General features: G+C 37.9%; 1 long non-coding RNA gene across 1 annotated transcript in view; it reads left to right on the top strand.

Moving 5' to 3' along the window:
* The window catches only part of LOC133097806 (uncharacterized), a 258,034-nt gene extending 238,962 nt beyond the window's left edge, over positions 1 to 19,072 (top strand). The window contains exons 3-4 of the long non-coding RNA XR_009702065.1: positions 2,751 to 2,889; positions 19,002 to 19,072. This is a non-coding gene — a long non-coding RNA (uncharacterized LOC133097806). The remainder of the gene's footprint in view (positions 1 to 2,750; positions 2,890 to 19,001) is intronic.
* The last annotated feature ends 831 nt before the right edge of the window (positions 19,073 to 19,903 follow it).

Here is a 19,903-nt window from a genome sequence, read left to right on the forward strand (position 1 = left end):
ATTACTCCATAATTATTCATGCATAATATACCAGTTACAAGTGCCTGGTACCTAGTAAATGTTCAATAAATATTCACTATTATTATTACATATATATACATATATGATAATTTACTATAAATAGGATATAAAATCTATGCTCCTTTATATATATATATACTTTATATATGTATACTTTCTTGATGATGACATATAAAGGTACCCTGACAACCTGAAATAGATGCATACATTTCACTGAACTGCTTGATAGGTGGGAAGAACAAAAAAAAATTTTTAAGTATTTACTTCTTTTATGAAGTTATATTCCCATGACTGTGCTTTATGTATTGGTGTTTCACATAAATATATTGCCTGAACTTTACTCTATAGTGGGATAAATATAAACTTTGAAATTTAAATATATTCATGCCATGGCAAACACAGTTGCCTTTGTTGGTGTTTACTATTGTCTATAGCCTGGGGGGCAATATTGACTCAGGTAAACAAATAATTAGCTTGCTCATTTGAAGTAGGAAGGTGTAATTAATGAATTTGCTTGCTGTTCTACCCTGCTGCAGACACACAGCCATTTGGGTCTTTGTTCTTTCATTCTCAGCCTCTCTCTCTCTCTCTCTCTCTCGCTCGCTCTCGCTCGCTCTCGCTCTCCATCTACCTCTATCTCCATTCACAATATACCTGCCTACTCTGCTACTCTGGGTTCCAGAAAGTATGGTTGCCTATGGTACTTAGGAAAGTGATGAGTCTGAAACACCAGTCAACTTGGCCCAATGCTGATGTTCAAAGGTACATTTTTTAGATGTTATTTTTTTGGCTGTGCAAGCAGCCTTTTAAGAGCTGCTTTTAAAATTGAAGATGAAGATCAGTAAGACTAAATTTGATGTCTGGATGTAGCATGCTTGCATTAGGACAGAAATTGGCTCTATTACACAAATAAACCCTTTCAATTATAGCCTTAGTGGGTCTAATTTGCCCATGGCTTTCTTGATCAACCTTTTTTTTTTTTCTTTTCTTCTTTTAAATTATGTATTGTTCAAGTGATTTTGCTCTAGATTATATAACACTTCATCTAATATTGTTATATAAATCTTTACTCGTTTTTAAAACAATTCTGCTAAAGCACTAGCCCAAGTTGTTCTTACATCAAAATTAGATAGATGTATATGTGAACTCATGGGATCTGTAACCCAAAATAAATTACTGTAGTGGGGCCACTATTTAAAAACAGAGGTGACTAGAGATGTTAAGAATCTTACTTTCCTGAACAGTAGTGAGAAAGACTTGGCTGCATCCTTTGGCAACATATAGCATGTTAACTAATATGTCATTAAGATTTAAACAAGATTCATGCTGGAAAATCAGACGGTTTCAGCAGCCCTATCCTCATTCTACCAGACCACTTTGAAAATAAGATCTGCCAAGAGTTTGAAAGTGGGATAGAAAGAATGTAAGCCTCACCACTGACTTTTCAGTGCTGTGTAAATCAAAAGGGTTGCCAGCTAGAAGACAGAATGAACATGAGTCCACAGTGATGCTGGCAATTATTCTGGTAGATGTCAAGTCTCGGAAATTGAAATTGTGAGACTGTTCTCATATTAAACAGCAGAAAGGAGAGCGTCCTCAGATTTTCTATTGAGTCAATTGGCTGATACCTTTTCAACAACCTGTGGCTTTTGGTTAAAGCTCAGAAAAGCACTTTGTTTAAAAAAATCCATGTTTCATTCATCAACTCTCTAGGCAGTAAATCATAACCAATTGATATTCCTTGAACATCTACTAGGAGCTGTGATAGACAATAAAATTGGGTAACAGATTTACCCAAGTATGAAATACAAAAATCTGAAATACAAATCAGAAATACAAAAAGAAGACCAACTTACATGAAAATATAAAAAGAAAAAAAAGTAGATTTAGGAAGAAAAAAGGGTAGTAGTAAGAAAGAAGCTGTTGCTTCCACCCTAGGGTTCACTGTGGCTACATCACATTGCTACATCACATTGCCTTGTCAACAAGCCTTGTCAAGATTCTTTTCAACAATGGAATATTACTCAGCCATAAAAAGAAATGAAATGGAGGTATTTGTAATGAGGTGGATGGAGTTAGAGTCTGTCATACAGAGTGAAGTAAGTCAGAAAGAGAAAAAGAAATACAGTATGCTAACACATATATATGGAATCTAAGGAAAAAAAACAGAAAAAGTCATGCAGAACCTAGTGGCAAGACGGGAATAAAGACACAGACCTACTAGAGAATGGACTTGAGGATATGGGGAGGGGGAGGGGTGAGATGTGACAGGGTGAGAGAGTGTCATGGGCATATATACACTACCAAATGTAAAATAGATAGCTAGTGGGAAGCAGCCGCATAGCACAGGGAGATCAGCTCAGTGCTTTGTGACCACCTAGAGGGGTGGGATAGGGAGGGTGGGAGGGAGGGAGAAGCAAGAGGGAAGAGATATGGGAACATATGTATATGTATAACTGATTCACTTTGTTATAAAGCAGAAACTAACACACCATTGTAAAGCAATTATACTTCAATAAAGATGTTTAAAAAAAAAAACAAAAAAAAAACTTCAAAGAGATGTCGCAGTTGCCTTAGACTGTCTGCATGAAGTCAACAAAGATGACCTTGCATCTTCCACAATTAGTAATAAAAACAATGCCTAAAAAAAAAAAAAAAAAAGATTCTTTTCAGATCCTGAGATCATTTTTATCACAGTTTCTAAGATGCTCTCCTCTCCTCTCTTTCAGAGGGTGGACTCCCCATTCTTCACTCAGCAACCAGAGTTGCTGAAAGGCAGGTCTTACTGATGCTCCGAGAGCTGAAAATGTGAGAAGGTGATGAAATGGACCAGAGTACTCCTTGCCAGCGGGACACAGGGCTTTCCAAGTAGGTAACTATGACAGTGATCATGCCAAGGGACAGAGCAGGAGGTCCCCTCTGGGTATACAGGACATGCTTCTCCTTGTGACCCCTGGCTGACCTCCCAAGGGGAAGAGCCAAAGTAATCAGCATCTCTGGCCAGCAAAATCAGCGTCAGCAACAACTGAGGCTCAGAGAACTCCCTGGCCTGGGGAAGGACCAGAGCAATGATGCAGCAGTGTTTCTAGGCAGTGAATGATAATAATACTACAGAGGCTCATTGATTCTCCTTTTCTTCTCCACCGCCCGTCACATTTTCCTGTGGTAAATATCCATTAGACTGATGGTGATTGGTTATGAAACCAGTTATCCTGCTGTCCTCAAATAGCAAGAGAGTATTTACAACTTATGTGATATATGAAGATGCAAGGCCTTTTCATTTTAACTGGGTTCCCAATTAGGACAGAGAATGTTGTGGTTTTGAGGGCTTGTTTTTAGCACAGACCTTTCGGCAATCACCATGAACACCTTCCTTATAAATACGGTAAATAAATAAGGAAGGAAGACTTCGGGGCAAACTGGCATTGGTATCATTTAATTTCTTCTGTGTTTCCAGCCAATTAAATGAATGGGTATCTGTGGTAATTAAACTCACTTTGATAATTAGGCACTAAGGATTCTTAAATTGCTGAATGTTAATGAATATTCCCCAAGTATGGCCCCTGTATCCTCTAAGTACTGCCAAATGGAGTCTTCCTGATCATCATTAAAATCTAGAGTTCTTTAAAAAAAGTTCCACGTAGATAATTGAAACTAGAAACAGAAATTTGGTTTTGTTGCTTTTCTTTATGACTCTGGGCAGGTTGATGAAATTTGAATTGAAAACAAGTTTTATTATAAATGAAACATAGTTGAACTCACTCCTTGGAACTTGGAAGGCCGCATATAGCAGTGCACACATTAAAGCCATAGACAGGAAATAACTCCTGCCTCACCGCAGCTGCCTACAAATAGATAACTCATCAATGCCACACTCTCTTTGCTAATGATTTGAGGCTAAGGCAGACAAAAGTTCTGGGCCATCTTGGAGGTGTGCTTTCCACACAGAAATGTACAATGGTACCACTCTGGGTTTTCCACCAGTAGATGAGCCATATGGAGCATTTTTATCTGGAAACTATGACCCTTTTTTTTCCTTTGACCCCATCAAATAACTTTATTCACACAAACATCCCTTAATTTACAAAGCCTCAGTCATTCATACACATGAGGCGGATCCACAGTGTTTAAGGAATTTAAATATAATGTATCATACCAACCCAACTAAACCAAGTACAAAATAATTCATATATAAAGTTGTTCCAAGTAGGTCCTAGCTTACCAGCTTCTGTGAAAAAAATAAAGAAAAATAGACGGATTGATTACCTAGTCTTTGAAACTAACCTTGTGCCTAGGCTGAAACCTCCTTCACATCCATGTTGGCCCTACATGAATGTAAATCATTGCAGCATACTCCCCTTGCTCTGATGGAAAGAGGTGCCTGGAGCACAGAAAGATTTCTTTAAAATGTCCCTAGATAAACTCCCTTCCTCCTGTGGCCTCTCATGGAAAAAGACGTGGAGGCCTTCTTCCCGTTAGCCCCCGCAAGTCTTAGGGGCCCTGGGAACTGATGGCAGTGGACTCATCCCTCAGCTGGGATGCTGACCTTAGCCAACCTCAAGGCATACTCCTAGTTCCTCCACCCCTCAGAGCATCTCGCCAGACAGGAGCCCCTGCCATCTAAGCCCTTGATAATTTGTGCCTCAGGCTTGCAGTGCAAACCAGTAAACCAAAACACACTTAGATCAAACACTAATTGTAAACAGTAAGTACTGAAAGAACTATTTCTAGGGCATGGCTTATGTACAATTATCTATTTCAAATATTTCAAACACTCAAATGTTTCAAGTGTTCAAATATTTATTTCAGATATTCCCAAAGCCCCTCTTACAGAATCTTCCTTAGAGGGGGAAAAAGGGGATGGAACAGGGAATTAGTGTTTCTTGAGTATCCTTTATGTTCTAGGCCCTGCACTAGCTCCCCACATATCATGATACCATCACTGAAAAGTCATGGCATATTGATGGGGGAAGGTTGCTTCTTCTTGTTTTACTGGACAAAACCACATGAGGCATTAGAACTAATCCAACATATTCCACATTATACCAATCTATTATTTAAATCAGCAAATTCACACTCAGTCACTGAAGTCAAACCTAGCCTTGCCATTTCAGTAACATGTAGAAGGGACCTCTCTGAGCCTTGAGTATTTCTTCATAAAAGGCGGACAATAATCCTGCCAACGAGGGTTGTTGGGAGGATTAAGCTTGATAACATGGGGAAAGAAAAACCATAGCACGGGATTTCCCTGGTGGTCCAGTGGTTAAGAATCCATCTTCCAATGCAGGGGACGCTGGTTCGATCCCTGGTTGGGGAACTAAGATCCCACATGCCGTGGGGCAACTAAGCCCGCACACGCTGCAACTACTGATCCCGCACGCTCTGGAGCCCATGCACCACAACTAGAGAGAAGCCTGTGTGCCGCAACGAAAGATCCCGTGTACCACAACTAAGACCCGTCACAGCCAAATAAATAAATTTTTTTAAATGTGTTTTAAAAAAATAGCACATTTCCTGGCATTTAAGAAATGCCACTTTCTCCTTTTCCTTTCTCCCTCTTCATAGATTAAGAAATATTCACCTCCCTAGTGAGTGGATAGAATGGAAAACAAAAAGCAAAAAAAACACTTTTTAGTAAGGAAACCTATAAGCTCCCTTAATAAAATTCCAATCCTCCAAGGTTGGCCCTAGAGATTGTTTTATTCCAGCCATTTCATCCATATTCCAGATAACAGGGGCAGAACTGAGGACATCCCAGCTAGAGGAAAGAGCAGAACCAAGCCATGCTTTCTCCCTTTAGGTGCATTTCTTCAAAGCTCCAATAACACTTGTGCTTACATCCCATCGGTCAGAGCTTAGTTATATGGTTTCGCTTAGATGCAAGGCAGCCTGGCTAGAATAGTTTTTATTCGTGCAGGCCATGTGCCAACTAAAAGACAGGCTCTGTTAAAGATAAAGAAGGATACTCTTTGCCACAAAAGAGTCAAATTGTACTGTTTGCCACAAAAAGTCATTACGAACTTCAAGATAAGAAGTGTTAGTGTAAGTGTTAGTGTCTTGGATGCAGGATATATTTTGAAGGTAGAGGCAAACAAATTTGTTGATTGATTGAATGTAGAGTGTTAGAAGAATCAAGGATGACTCCATGGTTTCTGGGTCTGAGCATTGAAATGTCAGAGTTGCCTTTTATAGAGTTGGGAAAGACAGCAGTTTTTGTGGTGGGCTAAACCAGGGTTTCACTTGGGGGCTTGTGGTTTGAGATGCCCATTATTATATACACACCAGGGAGACAGGTGATATACAAGAGTTCTGAGGGAAAGTCTGGGATGGAAAATTGATGTGAAAATCATCAAGGAATAGAGGGAGAGTTTCCAGGTCTGACCATGAGAAGCTAATGTTTAGAGATCTGAAGAATGGAGAAACCGACAAAAGACACTGAGAAGAAACAACCAGTGAAATAGAAAAAAAGTGAGTGTGGTGGATTGGTGGTGGGAGCATGTGGAAGTCCCCCTGTGGTATTTTTCTTTTGGAGGGTTGGGGGATAAGCAGGATGGGAGATAGAGGAGGGTGTGCTAGAGGTTTGAGGATAGAGAAGAAGGTAGGAAATAGCTGTGGAGGGATTGGACAGCGTACCTGTTCGTCGCTGATCGCCATGGTGGTGGTGTGATAGCTTAAGTAAGCCTTGGGAACACAAAGCATCCACAGAGGAAGAGAAAAACAGCATCTTGGGAAGAGTTCTTATCTTTGGAGCAAGAAGAAGAAGAACCAGTGAATGAAACAGAGACAGATCCATCAAAGAAAAAATCAGAGATCTCAAGAAGAGAAAATGTTTAAGGCAGGACGACACATAACATAAGAGTATGGATTAGGGAGTCATATTCAAATCCCACATTCATCTCTTTCTGGCTTTGTGACCCTAAGCAAGTAACTCAGCATCACTGAACTTTACTTTCCCCATTTGTAAGATGGGAAAAATAATAGTACCTGTATGATAGCATTATTGTGAGGATTACATGAGCTATTGTTTATAAAGTACTTAGAATAATACTGGCTCATAATAAGCCAGCGTTATTATCAGAATTGAGGCAGAAGGGGAGTTGCCAAATGGCCACAGTCAATCTGAATGATGTATGTTGAAAATGGGAATGACCACATTCTCTTTCTCTATAGTGGGAACATGTGCCGTTCCTGGGCTGAAGTTTCTGAGTGACACATTCACATATTTCAGTGCCTGGGCTCCCTGTCTGTTCTTGCTTGGCTTTCCTGAGTCATTGGCAATGATTTTGTGCAGAATTTTTCAGTCCAGAGATGTCTTGTTTGAGACTCTGAATTCACCAACCTTAGAATCACCATCTCCAGACTTCAAGATATTCCATTTTCTACTGTTTAAATCATTCAATTTGGGGTTCTCTGCTACCTGCAGTCCAAATTATTCTGTCCAATATGCGACGGAAACAAGGCCCTCCTTGATCAGAGTAAGAATACATTGAATCACCTTGTACTTTTTTGATAGTTGTAATATTACAATAGAAGGCTCATATTTGCCTTAATTTTTAACAATTATATACAAAATTCTCAAAGGCAATAAATTCCAATATAGTTTTAGAGATATTCAAAAGTTAAATTTACTGTTTTCTGACACAACTGAAAAAAATTCCCAAATGTCTTGATATGTCTTCATTGTTCCCATAATAAATGACTTCTTTAATATATTCAGATGACTTTCATTTCAATTAAGATATAATACCTACTTTATAGAATAAACTTTCACCTATTTGCCTTTATGTTGTTCCTAAATTAATGATTAAAAACTTCTGGTTTCAGCTCGGAGATGTAGAAAGCTGTAAAGAATTTTCTTCCCACCCTTACAACAAGAAAAAAGCTGGACCCATCAGAGAACTGAGGTTTCAGGGCAAACAAATAACCTCAAATATGGAGAGAGACAGATGCCTTTAGGGATAAATAGCACCTGAGCATTTACTTACCTGTGGCAGATTCTGCCAGTCTCCACATAAGACAGTAAGAAGATACAGCTAAAATGTTTCCAGAAATTGCTAGAGGCTGAGTGTGGGCTACTGTGAGAGTGTAAAACCTCTGGGTGTGGCAGATATAGAGGTGTTTGCGCATTCTTGCTGGCAGTGCTCATAGGAAAGACTTGGAAGAACCCTGAGAAAGCTTTTTTCGTGGCGCTGATGAGAAAGGGAACAGCAGCCACTGCCCAAACTCTGCCCAAACCCATCTCCTCTATCTCCATTCCAGGAGGAAAGGCTTCATCTGCTGGGGAAAGAGCAATGAAAACTGTCACCTTAGGGTACTGATGGAAATCCCCTGCATCTGGGGAAGAGCACAGAAAAGAAGAAGCATCCTTCCTCTGGGAGTCATACCATATGAGTATTTCTGTTTCTCCTATGGGGAGAAATACCTGCAAGGTCCTGCTCTGCAGCTGGGCGGGAAGAGCGCTTGGGAAGGCCATCTCCCAGACCCAGGGACAGAGCTCTTCCTGAGACTGAGGCTTAATCAGAACATCAGGGAATGCTCTCCCCTCTCCATCTCCCATCTCCCAACCAGGCTAGCAAGCTTAGAGTAAAATAGCAGTGGAATACAGCTGGGAGAGCTGCAGGAGACTGATCCTTGTTAGGCAACAGTGCAAAGGGAAGATGAAAACCCAAGGAGGGAACAGACATGGAAAGAAGAACCTCTATCAAGCTAGCCTACACTGTAAACACACGGTGTCACTAGAGGAATTTTAAGCTTAGAGTAACCATAGGAACAACAAACTCCAAACTCTGCCGAATTCCTGGACAGATTAACACAAACCCCATACTTAAGGTCTAGCTGAAGAAAATGGATGCTCATTTCCAACTATAAAAAATATTTACCCCAGGATCTATAGCCCTACACAAGATGTCTGGTTTTCAACAAAAAAAATTCTAAGGCAGGTGAAAATGCAAACACACACACACACATGCAAAGAAGAGTCAAAGCGAGTATCAGGATCAGACTGGCTATGACACAGACAATGGAACTATCAGACAGAGAATTTTAAGTGATTTTGATTAATACGTTATTCGCTCTAATAGAACAAAGAAAGTGACATGCAATATCAGATGCGTAATTCAACAGAGAGATGAAAACTATAAGAAAGAATCAAATGAAAATACTGGAAGTAAAAGAATCAGTAACAGACACAAAGACCTCCAACAGGCTCATCAATAGACTCAGCACAGCCAAGGGAAGAATCTGTGAATTTGATGATAGGTGAGTGGAAATTGACCAAACTGAAAAACAGAAAACAAAGAATGAATAAAAAGGAATGGAACACTCAATAGTGTGGAACAATTTCAAACAGTGTAACATATACACGTGGAGAAGAGGGCAAAAATAGAGCAGAAGAAATATTTTTTAAAATAATGGCAGAAAAGTTTACAAAATTAATAACAGACATGAAATCACAGATCCAAGAAGCTCACAGAACACCAAGCAGGATAAATATCAAACACACACATACACACACCTAGGCATAACGGTATTCAGATTTCTGAAAATGAGAGAGACAAAAATCTTGAAGTTAGCCAGAAGGGGAAAATAATCTTCTCTACAGAGGAACAAGCATAAGAATTAAAACAGACTTCTCATCAGAAACTATTCAAGCAGAAAAAAAAGTAGTGACATATTTAAAGTATTGAGGAAGAATGTCAACCCAGAACTCTACATCTAGTAAAAAAAAGAAGTGAAAGAGAAAAAAACATTCTAAGACAAAAACTGACAGAATTGCCAGATATACTCTATAAGAAAATACTAAAGGAAAAGAAGAAATACTGAAGGCAGAAGAAATATGAGATCAGTCGGAAACTTGGATCTACACCAAAAAAAAAAAAAAGAGAATAAGAACTGGAATGAATGAAAATGAGATAAAATGTATTTCTTATTCGTAAATGTGCTAGAAGATAACTGGCTGATTACATATATGGCACATGTAAAAGTAAAGCGTATGAAAATAATAGCACAAAGGATAGGTAGGAAGAATTGAGAATACACTGTTGTAAAGGCCTTACATTACTTGTAAAGTAGTATAACATTATTTGAAGGTAGATCAGATTAATTTGAAATGTATATTGTAAATTCCAGGGTAATCACTAAAAATTTTTTTAAAAAGGTTAATTAATAAGTCAAGAGATAAAATGTAATCATAAAAATACTTAGCTCAACAAAGGCAGAAAGAAAAAAAAATGACGTACAGTACAAATGGAACAAAGAGAAATAGCTAGAAAGAGGTTAGATTTTAATGCAATATTAATAGTCACTTTAACTGTGAATGGTTTAAATACAGCAGTTTAAAGACAGAAATTGTCAGATTGAATAAAAAACAAGACCCAATATGTGCTGCTGACAAAAAACTCATTTTAAATATAAAGACATAAATTTATGTCTAAATATTTAAAGCTTAATCATATAAAATATGCAAAATATATATTGAAATATAAAAACTCAAACTATTAATAAAATAAATCATTAACTTCGTAGGCACTTATTCTGTGCCATATACATATGCATTTTACATCATCCCAGTATACTATGAAGCACTTATTATCCTTCATGTTAGAAATGAGAAAACTGTGACTTAAAAAGTTAAATAATATGTCCAATGTTTCTTACCTAACAACTGGCAGGTGGGATTAAAACCTAGGCTGATTAGAAATCCTACACAATGATTCACTATTTGAAACTGCCACTACAGATAGCTTTTGGTTATGAGTTTAGTAATGCCTCTGAGTCTATTGGTCAAGAATGATCTCACAATACTTTCTGATTCTTCTGAGTTCATGTCTTGAATAATTTTGAAAACAGGTTTGTTTTATTATAGAAAAAGAGGAGGGGGGAAGATAGCATGACCTCAATTTGAAATAGTTACAATCTCACATGCCAATATTTTATAGGTCTGTAATTGCATGTTTATAACTTTTTGACTATCCAATTTTACTTTGCCCCGTGATCTTAAATTCTTAAATGCTTTCAAATTTTCTGAACATGAATTCACATAATACTATTTATCTTACTCTTTTCTTAATACTCTTCTGTTTTGAAAATAAATATTGGCTAGAACACCACTTGCCTTGGCAATATCCAAGTTTCTATAAACTTAGCAGAGGTATCGATTTTTTAAACACCTTATCTATTGCTTGTATACATTTTGAATCCATTAAGCTATATAAAAATATCATGTAAAGATAAAGCCAGGAACTGGAAGTAATTTTCTGGAAAGCTTTGAATACTGCCAACGTATGTTTCTATAAGAAAAAATTAGATTAATAGGATGTTTTTATTTAAATGTTAAAGTTGTAAACTTTATATTTTACAGTTTTACTTTAGGTATGATTGCCTGAATAGTCAGCATAGAACAAAATCCTGTGTTCCTTACTTGATAGTCACAAGGGTGTATTTGGAATGGAAAGCTTCAGATTCATTTTAGCTACAGACAGTTGTTGTAAAGAATACTAAAAATGGTCATAAAGCAATTGGCAACAATAAAGTGTATCTGGAACAAACTGGCTTCAATAGCACATACCACCCATTGTAAGTACCAGTATCAGTTTCAGCAATAAGTAAATGGGTATGAACTAGAGCAGCTGTTAAATTTTAGTCAGAAATGCTAGACACAAGTTGGGAGTGAGAGAAGAAAACTTGGAGAAGAATGCATCATCCAACTGACAGTGGGGCTTGTCTTATATAGCAGACTGGATACTACTCCCCACCCTGGAATTCCTCTACTGCCTAAAGTCAATCTTCCAGTTTTTCTGATTGATTTCAGTGTCCAGGTGGAAAATAAATACTTGGCTGTGCTCTTTTGCCCCTAAAGCTACCATCATGCTCCATTTCATTCACTAGAGAGAATAACGAATGAGAGCCAAAGAGCAATAGACATCAGCCTGATTTCTCTGTAGCTCAGAAGAATAACTGATAAACTGTTTCCTCTCACTGCCCTATGACATAAACAAATGCCACACGTCTATTCGTCTTGGATTTCAACATTGTATATGTGATTCTCACCAGAAACATTTTCTTCTGTTGGCAGTTGAATAAAATCCTTTTGCATATGTTTGTACATAACGTTGTAACAATATTATCTTATATTTATTAGTGCTTATTATCTGTCAGGCATTGTAAACCCATTTTAGGGATATCACCTCATTTAATGTTCACAACAATTCCCTGAAGGAGGTTTTATGTTATGACTGTTTTATGGGTGAGGATAGTAAGAATTAGAAAAGTTAAGTATCTCCTCCAAGAGTACTCAGTTAGTATGTAGTAAGCTTGGATTGAAATCTAGGTGCCCATGTGACATTTGAACTGCGATCTGGAACCCAAGAACCAATAGGAACAAATGCACCGATGGGGAGTCGTATAACTAGGACCACACGGTAGGTTTAGCCAATAAGTCACCTTGTGCGACTGACAGTTAGGTCATGAGTGAGGAAAGGATGACTTTGGGAGAGACAAACTGTGAAGTCTTGTCAAGACTGGCTTTATCAGCAAGTCATGGGCAAGCTTGTTGACCATAGAAAGTCACCGGGTTTTTGAGAGTTTGGCAAGGGCAAGCTGCTTGAAAATGTTTAAAGAGGGCTATGATGTGACTGGAGTTACAGTTACAGTTGTAAGACAATCAGTAGCTTCTTCTCTAGTTCAGATGAGGTATTACAGGTACCTAAATCCTAAAGCAATTTTAATGAAAATGAAAAGTTAGAATTGACAGCGCTTAGACTTACAATGGGATTTGAAGGAGAGAGAGATAAATTCAAGATATTGGCTTTGTGGCCGGGTAGAAAGCAGTGCTATTAAATAAGATGAAGAACTAATGGAGGAGGAAAAGACTGCATATATTTTAGTGCATGCCATGGTTTTTTCCTGGTGGATGTGTCTAGCAGACATTTAGTGATATTTAATAATAGTTCAGTTCATTGGAGAAAGTGAGAAGAGGACGAAAGACACAATAATGAGGACCCACCAGTATATAAGGAGTGATCAGAATATAAAGTGTTGGTGAATAAAACTGTGCTTTGTTTACCCCTTGGAGGTAAACAGTCTCCAAAGACGGCCTCCATCAGTTCCTTTCCCGGGAGAAGAACACCACACCACCGGTTAAGAAATGGTGTCTATTTCCCCTTGCTTTGCATCTGGGCTGGTTTTGTGACTAGCTTTGCCAGGAATTCTGTCTCCACTCATGTCCAATTTTGGTCCAATTTTGAAAAAACAGCTTTTTACTCACATTTCATTCAGCTGGAAATTTTAGCACCTTGAAATTTGTGGCTTTGTTGGGATTGAGGAAATGTATTTTACAGCTCTCCTGTGGCCCTACTTTAAGTTTATTTTTTATAGGTAGGTTGTTTCTGGTGCACTCTGCTTGGGAAGTGGTAATGGTTTGTGTTCAGGGGCCAGTCGAAAGCCACGCGAACTTTAGAGACATTTTTCTATAAATAATGTTTTCAGATACTATTTCTGAATGTCAGGGGTTGAATTCTAGTGTCACAAGTTCAAAGGCCCTCATCACATATATACACATACATACTGTTTGAGCTTTTTGTTTGGGAAAATGATTCGGTTTAACCCAGATTGCTTATGAATAATTTCCAGATTAGAACAGGCTATGGGAGCAGTTGTTGGGCTCAATATCTGTTGAAAAAAAAAAATTGGTTTCTTGAAAAGAAAAACAATAAGCCACTGAAGCTATTTGCAGATTTCAATTTATGTGTGAAAATGGGAAAAGCAGTATTTAATTTCTTAATGGAAACCTGTTTCCAGCCTGAAGAGATCTGTGGAATAGACCTGATACCACTGGAACAAAGACAGTCTTTATAAGAGAAGAGCAATGCAGTCGGTCTACCTGAGGAACCAATCTGGCAATTAATTCAGCTACTTATACAAAATGACACACTTGGCTTTAGGGTAAAATTCACATTTCTTTTTGATTCTCTATTATTTTTGGTCATGCTTCTTCCCGTTTATTTCAAATAATTAAAATTTTACTGTAATTCCACTTCATAAAAGATGTTTAACATGTTACAGTTTCAGTTCAAAAAATTTTCAACAAGGCTTGGTTTTTTCACATTCACATTTTTTTTTTTTCCAGTCATGTCTGGCTTATCTTCTGAATCAGGAAAACTAATGCCATCTCTTACCAGGGACACGGCAAAAATAGAATGATTGATATTACTTGGCACCTACTGTGCTGAATGCCTGTAGTGGAAGGCTGTGGATCAAAGGCAGACCCAGGAAGGCTGATAATTTGTATACTGAGCTCATAACCAGACGGCCATTGTTCTGATGCAAACAGATAGGCTGTGTATGTACTGAAACTAAAATACAGGAGAACACAGTCTGAGCAAGGATTAAACAACATTGTATTCTTTCTTCCATTGTGATTCCTGGACATCACAGTGCCTCCATCACAAAAGTACATCTAAGCAGGCACTTCAATCATGGGCACTCTGGTTTTCACATGTGGTTCTGTAGGTAAAATTATGAGCTATAGATAATAGGCAGATGCATAATGTTTCAATGATTTGGGCACATATATGGCTTATGTCTCTATTAAATCCATCATATACATTTATGCACAGGAATATGTTCAAATAGAGAGGGAGAGAATAGAGAATGAGTGTTTTTATTGCCAATTTCAGCAAAAGTACAAAGTACTTCAAAGTACATAAGTCATTTCAACTAGCATTACATAGGTCAACACAGGATAAGAGTAGACAATTGCTACTAATTTCCAGTAAACCCATCAAAAAAAAAAAAAAAAACTCACAAAAATAAATACTAAAGGGACAAAATGAGCAGGTTTGAGGACAGACAATTCACACCTGATTTTAAATGATTTTGATTGGTTTATGAAGAACTTCAATTCATATCTCAAGGCATTTGTTATCAACATTATAAACCACTACATTGTACTTTAAAACAAGGTCAGATGCTAGGAGTGGGGAGGGCAGGTCCATAGTGTGCTTGGGGAGGTATGTGGGGGGGTGTGTGAGAGAGAGATAGAGAGAGAGAGAGATTGATTCTTTGGTGTTTTTGAACATACATTGCTGAGGTAGAGGAGCCTTGGTTGAAGCGTTGGTAAGTTTCAGGACTTTGTTGAAAACTTGCCCTGAAGGACAAAGGTATATTTGATGATGAATACTTATGACTGTTCTCCAGCTTGTTAAGCAGCAGCAGAAGAAAGGAGAAACAATCCAAGAATGTTCATCTGCACATAAATTCAACAGAGGGAGGCAGATGATCGATTATTTTCTGATGCTGTTCAAACAGGAAAAAATATTCTGGAAGCAAAGAGATTGCATAAAAACTATATTTCAAGAACATCTCTAGCCATTTTTCCTAAGGCGACAATGATAGCAATACTCATGGATTATCAAATCTTTTATAATTAGAAGTAATTTTCCTTGAATTTCTTCTAGCATTCCTGATACATATGGCTTCACTCTCGACAGTAAACTCCAGCTCTCCTCCCTGCCCCCGCTTCCCCTCGCCAACACACACACACATACACAGAGCCCTGGACGCCCCATTGGTTTACACAGGGTTTCCTACTGAGGAGCATGGGGGCCATGGAATTATGGTCCCAATAAGAACCTAATAACATAAAGCTCTGTCTGGTTTTATCCTTTATGGCCAACTATAGAAGTGTAAATTTTTTCTTGCTTTAAGTCATTTTCCAAATCTTTGAACCAGAAGGGTCTCAGAAATTATCTACTCCACCCTTCTGACAAACTTTACAAATAAGGAAACTGAGGCTCCAAATAGTTAAGTGACTTGCCTAATAAAACCTGAAAATAAAAACCTAACAATGACACTTTCAGGATTAAACATTTTCATAGCTCATTATCCTCTACAGAATAAAGCGTAAGATCTTTGACAAGACTCTTCCATTATTTTCAGTGTCATCTCCCACCCCACTTCCCTTCCAAGATTTTGTTAAGCAACTCAGAACTGCTGAGGGTTCCCCAAAGGTTCTGGCCTCGAGGCCTTGCTCAGGGTGTTCATTTTTCCTAGAGCACCCTGTCTGCCCCCAGCTCTTCTGTCTGACTCTTTATAACCAGCATTCAAAACACAGGGTAAGGCATCGTGCCTTCAAAGATGTACCTCTGACTCCCTGTTTGGTATAGGGGCCTCTCTGTGACCTTATAAGACTGAAGAAAGATCTTGACATAGATCTTAGGCAGTTGCAATTGTCTGTTGATGGGGTCCTCTCTCATGTATCACTTTGATGATAGAGACTGTGTCTTTTCATCTTTGCATTCCCAGCAAGCATCTGGAACAAAATACTTTCTCAACAAATTTATGGAGCATCTATTTTTATTGCTAGAATAACCTTATTCTCTCTATTCCCATCTATATGGTAAGCATGGGTCTATTAGATTTAGAGAGTGATTGAAGTTCAATAAATATATATCACTTATATAGAGACTGAATTTCTTACAGCATTTTCACATACATCCTTTTAAGCAGATACTCTTTGAGGCAGATTATTCCTCTCTATAACAGTGTCCAGATTTGTAAAAAAAATAGAGGAAAGTTTAGGTGCTCAGGAGATTTAGACTAGGGAAGAAAAGGTCAAGGGAATCAATGTCATAAAATATCTGAGATATTTTGTATAAAAAGATTATATTGCATAGTAAATGCATGAATAAAAGAAGTAGAGGGAAATAGGAGAGAAGCTGGTGATCACCAGTTAAGATTGGTTTATAGAGACTTCCTGTAAGTACAGACCCTAATCTATGAAATTCTAAAGACTAATAAAAAACAAATGATTCAGCTTTATCATCTGTAGAAATTTAGATTTTCTTCAATGAAATGTTAAATGATTTTAACTTAAAAAAAGTCTTGACTGTTTTCTATATGTCTTAAAAAGAAAACTTTAGTAATAAAACCTCAACTATTTCACTGGAATTTATAGGGGAAAAAAGCAAATGTCAAGGATTGATCATATTTAGCTATAACCCACAATACTAAAATCATTTGCACTGATAAATGAATCATATGTTGTATTTTATTACCAAAAGATGGATAAAGTTCCATGGGGGAAAAAAGTAGAAATAGAAAAAGGAGTACTGTTTGTTCTCTGAGAGCGTATATCATTCTGAACTTTCCTTCTGGCTTCCTGGCAACCTCCAATTTCAAATTCCATCAATAGGCGTAACCTACATAACATAAAACCCAGATGGCAGTCTATGCGTCTTTCTATTTGCTTTGGCAGACCTCTCATCTTTCTTAACAAGACTTGAGTAACAGATGAAAATCAGTAAAATTATAGTTGGTTACAAAAGACTGCAGTCCTAGCTTACTCAGGGTTTGTATTCCTGCTCCTAGGGAATGCAAATTCCACAGACTTTATGCCTCTTGGGTTGGGCCAGCTCAGTTACTTGGACAAATGAAGGAAGAGGATTTACACATTGTTCTTGGTAGTTTTCCCGGGTGTTTATTTTCTTTAAAAAAAAAAAATCATAACTACTTTAGATTTTCTAGGGAAATCCAAGCATTCTCTGGGCAGTGTCTCGGTTTATCCCTCTAATAACACCTCTCTCATTTGATTTCAGTGCCTTTGCAAATCATTCTTTTACTTGTTTTCCAAGCATCGGTATTTAAACCAATGGTTTATACACATGCCCATGGGTATACACAGATTTATTTGGGATTCTCTAAGGAGTAATTATACCTAAATCCCTTTTATTTAAGCTCACTAAAGCATATCAAAATGCAAGGGTGACTGATGTTGTATATATAGCTTTGAACCTGTTCTGGTTTTTGTTCAGTAAATCATTCTCAAATGTCTACACTTTAACTATTATTGCTAAGGAATTGCAACATACCCAGCATCTGATTGCATCATCCAGATGTCCTCACTGAGGTGGAGAGCCACCCTTTTAAAGCTGAAATGGAGTTTGACCTGCCCATCTGTGATTTTCCAATTTGAAAAAATATACACACTGAGCTTTTAAATATTTCTCATAATCATTCAAACTGCTTTGCTCTTTAGAAGTGTGTGTTACTTTGATGAATTCACCCACTTGTTCTGTTGCAACATTGAAGCTGATGTGTCCATTTGAATGCAGTAACATTCATTTCTATACTCATGGAATATATGTTTGTTATTTTTTAACCTAATTGTAAATCTCATAGCCTATAACATGCAGCCTGCAGCATCTTCATGACTTGCTGGTTCATTGCCTACCACGCTGGTGTTAAATTAACTCCGAGGAGTTCTTATGAAACTAGTGTGACAGAGTATCCCAACTGCTCCATTTTAAAAACAAAGTCTTTATGTTCTTGAATAAGATGGGCAGTTGATAGCTTACAACTTGATGTGTGCCTGGACTTTTCTTTGAGGGTGTGAAGAAGGGGAAAGAAATTTTTGTATTGGAGCCAGAAAAAAGATTAGGAAAATCAAAGCAATAGAAAAGGATGACATGGCATCTCTCTAAACCAGCTTGAAATAGAGTGTTGATTCCCAACAGAAAGGGTTAGAGCCTTAAGCTAAAGAAAATGTTTTCATGAAAGAGTTTGTGAGATTCTAAGCAAAAGCAGTGGAGCTTTGGAAAATAAATTTAAAAAAAATAAAAGTACAGCTTAAAACTGGGAATAGAAGGGGGTACTCTCCCCACTTACACCTGGACAGCACTTCGCTAGTGCCCTGAGGTCTTGAGGTTTCCCTCCAACCCGAGAGTCTCATTCTTTTAAGAGTTGAGTTCATCTTATTTGCATTTATTGACACAATAGATATATTTGTTCTTAGTTTTTATACGATTTGTTGTTATTGCTTTCTAAATTATCTATGTTTTTATCTATGATCTATCTATGTTTTGTTTTGGGTATGTTTCCCAACCAATGGCTTGAAGGGTATATACTCTGCTTTTAGATCTTGAAGAGTTGATGTTTATACATTTTAACAATAATCTTAATGCTTCTCTCTCTCCCTCTCTCAGTTTTACAGAGTACATATTGACTTTCCCCTTGAATAAACTGGAACACTCATATTTTCTCCCCCTTTCCTCCTCCACTCTATCTCTTGATTTTAGTTGTTCTGTAATTAATTTAAATTTTTCTTATGGATCTCTTTATATCTTGAAATAATGTATTTAAAGATCTATTTCCTGATTTGTCTGCTAAGCAGTATCAATCAACTCCCCAATATGAAAGATTAAAAATTTAGTCCAATTACATTTTTTTCCCACCATTCTCCACCCTCAACAGTTTGTTAATATATTATTTATTATTTCTACATTTCAAAGCTTTAAACATTTAAATTCTGATCTAAAACCACAATCCCAGACTTCCCTGGTCGCGCAGTGGTTAAGAATCCACCTGCCAATGCAGGGGACATGGGTTCGAGCCCTGGTCCAGGAAGATCCCACATGCCATGGAGCAACTAAGCCCATGCACCACAACTACTGAGCCTGTGCTCTAGAGCCCATGGGCCACAACTACTGAGCCCGCGAGCCACAACTACTGAGCCCATGTGCCACAACTACTGAAGCCCGTGCGCCTAGAGCCCGTGCTCCGCAACAAGAGAAGCCACTGCAATGAGAAGCCCGCGCACCGCAACGAAGAGTGGCCCCCGCTCACTGCAACTGGAGAAAGCCCACATGCAGCAACGAAGACCCAATGCAGCCAGAAATTAAAAAAACAAAAAAACACATGTGTACATTTGCTTATTGTTATTGATGGATCTGAATAGATTATTTATACTCAGCCCTTTCCCACAATATCCCCCTCTGATGGACCTGAGCTGAGGAATGCTTCCACATATGGGCCTCACCCCCTAGACCTTGTCATTATAATAAAGGAGTAGTGCATCCATCAGAGGTACGCCCTACTTTTTAAGGAC

The sequence above is a fragment of the Eubalaena glacialis genome, chromosome 1, assembly GCF_028564815.1.
Source record: "Eubalaena glacialis isolate mEubGla1 chromosome 1, mEubGla1.1.hap2.+ XY, whole genome shotgun sequence".
Taxonomy (NCBI): Eukaryota; Metazoa; Chordata; class Mammalia; order Artiodactyla; family Balaenidae; genus Eubalaena; species Eubalaena glacialis.